The sequence below is a fragment of the Panthera pardus genome, unplaced genomic scaffold (genome assembly GCF_024362965.1).
Source record: "Panthera pardus isolate Hobbes unplaced genomic scaffold, ASM2436296v1 HiC_scaffold_21, whole genome shotgun sequence".
NCBI classification, from domain to species: domain Eukaryota; kingdom Metazoa; phylum Chordata; class Mammalia; order Carnivora; family Felidae; genus Panthera; species Panthera pardus.
In genome coordinates, this window is record NW_026526777.1 from 57,807,816 (window position 1) to 57,813,856 (window position 6,041).

Here is a 6,041-nt window from a genome sequence, read left to right on the forward strand (position 1 = left end):
AGACGGCCATGATGCTCTGCCAAGATATTCAACCTCAACAAACATGAAAATTAAGACAACCAGATGAAATGTTATGCCATGCAAACTAGATCATGTTAATAGCTCAGTAATGCAGGATGTCGGCAACGTTGGAGACTTATATATGGCTGCTGGACTGTAAATTGATACGACTTGACCATACTGAGCAAAGTTGAATCGCACAACGTCCCTAAGTTTCTGGGGAGTCCCCAGAGCAGACCCCCACACACCTGCGCACAAGAGACATGCACAAGGATGTTCACTGCAGCACTGTTTGTGACATAAAGCAAGAGGAGACTAACTGTCTACGTACAGGAGTGACAAATCGTCTAAGATTTGTTCATAAAATTGAAAACGATCCAACCAAGGATAATGAAACCACTACAATGAATTAACGGGTTAATTTTTCAGTTTTAGAAATACGGATATAATATTTGTCAAGTAGGCTTCATTCCCAGTGGAGCCCAACACGGGGCTTGAACTCATGACCCTGAGACCAAGACCTGAGCTGAAATCAGCTGTGGGATGCTTAACTGACTGAGCCACCCAGGGGCCCCATTATGGATATAATTTTCAATCATTTAATTTAAATCGTATAATTTTGAATCATCTCAATCAAATCACATCAATGTCAAATGACTTATAGAGGTTAATATCACTTCCCCACAATTTAAGAGACATAAAACAGTTGTTTGTATTAGTTATGGATTCATATATACTAGGAAACTTACCAGAACGTACATGGGAATGATGTACATCTGTAGCAGGATTCTCTCACAGGCTTTTTAATTTCCAGGAAGCAACTTGATTCATGCCAGCCCTGCTCGATTGGGTTCGCACCCAAAGAACTGAGCCCCGAACGTCACGTGGCACAGTTTTTTCTACATTTGCTATTTCTTTGTCTCCCATATACGGCAACACACACAGACGTGCAGTCCGATTAAGTAGCCTCGGTTTACGAGGTCATGAGAGATGTTGTCACGGAGGCGCATAGCCAGGTTACCTTGAAGTTTTCTCTCCCTTTGATTTCTCTCTCCTTAGGGAGGAGACGGTAACCACACACCCACTTCAAGACTGTGGCTACTGTCCAAAACTGTGAAGGATCTCAGATTTTGCCCTCCTTCCAAACGAGCAACGTAGCCCGCCAGGGCCAGGGTCACGGATGCCGGAAAGAGACACGGGATTCCTGGGTCAGAGACAAAGGACTTCAACCCTCAAGGCAGAGCAGGTGGCGGGCACTTCACGTTTGCATCGGTTCTTCCTGCTTCCCAAGGTCCGCGGGGGTGATGCTAAGTGGCCCAGGTGGGGGCCAGGGTTCTGATTATAGCTGAGGAACCCCAAACCTGTATGATTTTTATCTGTACACAGACTAACACACACACACACACACACACACACGTGATCCATACGTGATCTACCGGTTCTGCCTCTCCAGTGGAACGCCGACTGGTACGGAGGCCATCTGACTCTGTCAAATCTGCTGCTACAGGACTTGGTCTTATACAGATGAGGAAACTGAAGTCCGCTGATGTGAGTTGCTCAGTGCCGGTGCCAGAGCTGGGATGGAAATTCACATCCCTCTCTCTGTGCCCATTGCTCTCAGTGCTCTTTCCTCTGTGCTGTTTACGCCAACATTCCCCAGAGGCGAAACTGTATTGGTCTTCGAGATCTTCGCTGCAGAGAATCTTTACTCCTTACAGCGTGAAACTTAAAACTCTCCGGGGTGCCTGGCGGACCTGGTCGGCAGAGGGTGTGACGCGTGATCTCGGGGTGGTGAGTTCGAGCCCCACCCTGGGTGGAGCGATTACTTAAAAATAAAATCTTTTTTAAAAATATTCTGCACAGATGCAAACACTTGCCTGTCCATGCAAGCTCCGCTGAGCCTCGGCGACAAAAATGGCCAATTCTCTTGTCCCTAGTCCAATTCCAGATGCTTGGTGGGTCCTCACGCGGTGATTTACAAGTTAGAAGTGGGTTACTTGCTCATTTATCGCCCTGTCCCTGGTCCTCTCTGTCGTCACCACCAACTGCAGAGGAAGGGGGCACAGTGGCCCCAGGTAAAAATGATTGCTACACGCCCTCCACACCTGCTGATTCTCCCCTCATTCTGTGCTTTCTTATTGTCTTTGGCTGCCGCCCATAGCCAAGTGTGATGCAGTCATCAATAGTCACTTCACCTCGATCTGATGTCCTCCTCTCTGGAACTCGCTTAATTACTAGCTAAGTGACCTGATAATTTGTACGGCCGGCAGTATTGTAAGCAAGAAAAAATTAACTAGATATCCACCACAGATAATCTTGACATAATAGAAGAGGGTTTGTTTGGGTTTTTTGGTCTCAACCCAAAAGAATCACAAATTGGGGCGGGGGGGGGGGGGACTAGAGTAGGTCAGGCTCCAGGAGATACATTTTTAGGGGGTTCTTTTTCATTGGCTTTCAAATCCTCTCACTTGTTATGACCGACTCCATTCATGGGTGATGCTAAACCAGTGTTTTTTTCATCAGAAAAGTGAATGGACTACAAGAGATGCATTCTAAAACCCCTGTGACAAAACCACCCTTCGGCCACCAGCAGTGTGCAGGGGCTAAATTTACTTTGCCATGGTGTGGTCGTCATTGGGGGAGAGGGAGAGAGTAAGGATCTGTGAAAAGAAGGTACACACTCTCCCTGCCAGTGATCCAGAGAGAAGGTGGGAAACTGCAGAAGAATCATGCCAGCGTTCTTCTGGGCATCGGGTTTGGAGATCAATGAATTTCACTGTCTGCTAAGAGTATTTTGACTAGTGAGCGAAAAGATAATCTTCCAGAATGGAGGGCTGGGTGGGAGCTCGACAGAGAACTACAGACACAGAATTCAGACGCAAAGCAGTCCTTCCCATCAGATTCCATGTATATGAAGGTCAAGAACAGGTTAAACTAATGGTCAGAAGAGTGTTCCTCTTGGAGGTGAGTATCGCCTTGGAAAAGGGCAGCCTTCTGGGCTGCTGAAAACATTCTATACCTTGATCTTGTCGAGAGTTCTGTAAGTAGTTACATTTGTAAGCATTCATCAAGCCATATGCTTAAGGTTTATTTACTTCCTGAATGTTACATCCCAATACAAATTTTAAAACATCTTAAATAGATTCCAAAAAACATGAACGTTATTGAATTCTTGGTAGAAGAAAAACTTGGTAGTTTTCTAAATGTATGTAACCTGTTATGTTTAGTTTCCCCCTATAAGCACGAAGCTTCTAGAAAAAAGAAAAAGACCTTCCAGCCTGGTTTGTGGGTCACTGTGGAATGGTCATGTGTCCTCACCTGAGCCAGCCATAGAGCCCAGCACAGTAGAGGCTGCGGTGATTTGAAAGATTGGTGAGAAATCTAGAAGCTGGAAACTCGAACTGCCCCTCCTCATGGAACATTCTCTCTCCATTGCCAACCCAAGGGGATCTGGGTTCGATTCTGCTAGGGAGAACAACAGTTTCCCTTCCCGGTCCCTTCTGTACTTTGGTGCTCGTGATCCAAGATCCTAACAGCAGCCCAAGAGCCAGGATGTGTATGCTATCACCAGGGAGACGAGCTGAGAGCCGTCGGACCTTGACCGTGCCCAAACTAGGAGCCACCCCCAGCATGGAGACAGCCTCCACAAGCCAACCAGAGAGAGAGGTTGGTCCATCTGGAGCGTGCCTTGCGCTTAGCACAGAATCTTGCCAGTAGAGACCCGCAGAGACCGTATGTTGGATCCTCCCGTGGGAAAGCCTTTACCTAAAGGGATGATCTCCCTTTACTAGGTTAGACCAGCCGCGCGCGCTAACAAAGCTTTCTACTCGCCACGGTTTGTAACCATTGGCCTTAAGAGGTGTTTCCAATTCCATTTTGTTCACGATAAATGTCAAGGTTCAGCTCCATTTCCTCCACCTTGAAGGCGTTTTTGGTGCCTTTGTATAGGCCTAACACCCAGGCCTAACGTGGCCTCTAACACCGTGAAACTTGGAATTAACGAGCCTCTGCGTGACCGTGTTGGGCCGGCGTAAATGGGACACCCGCAGCGAGTGACAGAAACCCCCAAACCAACCAACTCAGCAGGAATGGAATGTGGGCCCCTGCCCCCCGCCCACTGAACGCCTGCCGAGTGGGAGGAGGGGAGGCAGTCCCCCCAAGAGTGTGGGGAGGGGGGGTGCAATTCTTGTCCCAGAAGGCCGGGGTGCCGGGCAGACAAACATGTCTCTATAACGAGGCTCGAAAAGATTTAATACCCTCAGACCACAGAGGCTCTTCCCTGCACCTTTTCTGGCACCACATATCCGCCCCCCTACCCCCCCCCCCCGGACCTCTGCTCCAGGAAGCACGTGCTTGCTCAGTCTACCAACCCCACCAACCGGCCAGGAACCATCAAGGGGCTCAGGAAGGTGGGAAGGGGGTAAAGCGAATAAGAGGGAGGGCGCTGAGACACATGCCAGAGCAATGCCCCAGGTGCCATTCTCCAGCTTTGACACCCAGTCCCTAAGCCAGAATCCGGCTCCTGCGCAAATGCCCTATTTCAACCCGCTCGTACTCACCCAAATCGAGTCCAGTCTTGGGGGAAAGTGGCAAACACCCACTGCCTCAAATATCTGTTATCGAGATTTGTTTTAACGGCATAGTTTTTACACTCTCCTCATATCAGCACCTCCCCTCCCCTCCGCTCAGTCCCAGGAGGTGCCCCCGGAGCGACAGGAAGCCCCCGGAAGCATCTGGAAGGCCTGGCATAGGTATGGTGTGGCGGGCAGAGGCCTTTGGTGGCGAGGCCGGCTCACCGGGAGCGGGGAGGGCTGCGGAAGCCACACGGACCAAATAAAGACCCCACGAGGGGAGACCCCTTCGACAGAGAAGGCTCTAGGGAGAGTTACAAATCTCTACTGCCTGCCTGCCTAAAAGAATTGTATTAACTCTTTATTCCGGTGCGATTTACGTTTCTCTTCAACTCAGTGTGACAGGCTTCAATCTCTGAAGCGACATCACTGTTGTCTTATAACAAGCTGCACGAGCAAGGAGGTGCTGTAAAAGCTCCTGGGTGGCTCAGTCGGTTTCGCGTCCGACTTCAGCTCAGGTCATATCTCATGGTTTACGAGTTCAAGCCCTGCGTCGGGCTCTGTGCTGACAGCTCAGAGCCTGGAGCCTGCTTCGGATTCTGTGTGTTCCTCTCTCTCTGCCCTACCCCCGCTCTCACTCTCTCTCTTTGTCTCTCTCTCTCTTTCTCTCAAAAATAATAAACATTTTAAAATATTTATTTTTCAAAAAAGCTCCAAAGTTAGCCTAGGACGTCAGAGACTCCATCAGTCATTAAATGACTTAGGCAATCAAGGGCTGTTCTCCCAGGCAGAAATTAGCCCCGAACTATCTGGAGAAAACACCAGAAAGCATATTGTTCTGGCTGCATGGCCCACACCATGCAAATAGAGACCCTCAATGCAGAACCAGCTGTCATTTCGTGTGTTTAAAAAGCATCACAGGTTTGGAGCGCCTGGGTGGACCAATCGGCTAATTGTCTGACCTCAGCTCGGGTCACGTTCTCGGGGTTGTGTGAGTTCGAGCCCCGCGTCGGGCTCTGTGCTGACCGCTCAGAGCCCGGAGCCTGCTTCAGAATCTGTGTCTCCTTCTCTCTCTGCCCCTCCCCCGCTCACGCTTTGTCTCACTCTGTTTCTCAAAAATAAATCAATGTAAAAAAAAAAAAAATTAAAAAAGGAAAAAAAAGAAACTCTTATCTGAAGCCAGGTTCCTGTAGTACCTATCCCTCGATTTCTCTGGTCTGGGCAAGTAGGTTCCAAACTTGGCTCTGTAGGATCTGTTTTGAAAGGCAGATTCCTGGACTCCAGCCCTAACGATGCTGATCCGGTTGGTACGGAATGTGCCCAGGAACGTGTGTTTTGTTTTTTTTTTTTTTTAATGTTTATTTATTTATTTTTGAGACAGAGAGAGACAGAGCACGAGCAGGGGAGGAGCAGAGAGAGAGGGAGACACAGAATCCAAAACGGGCTTCAGGCTCGAGCCATCAGCCCAGA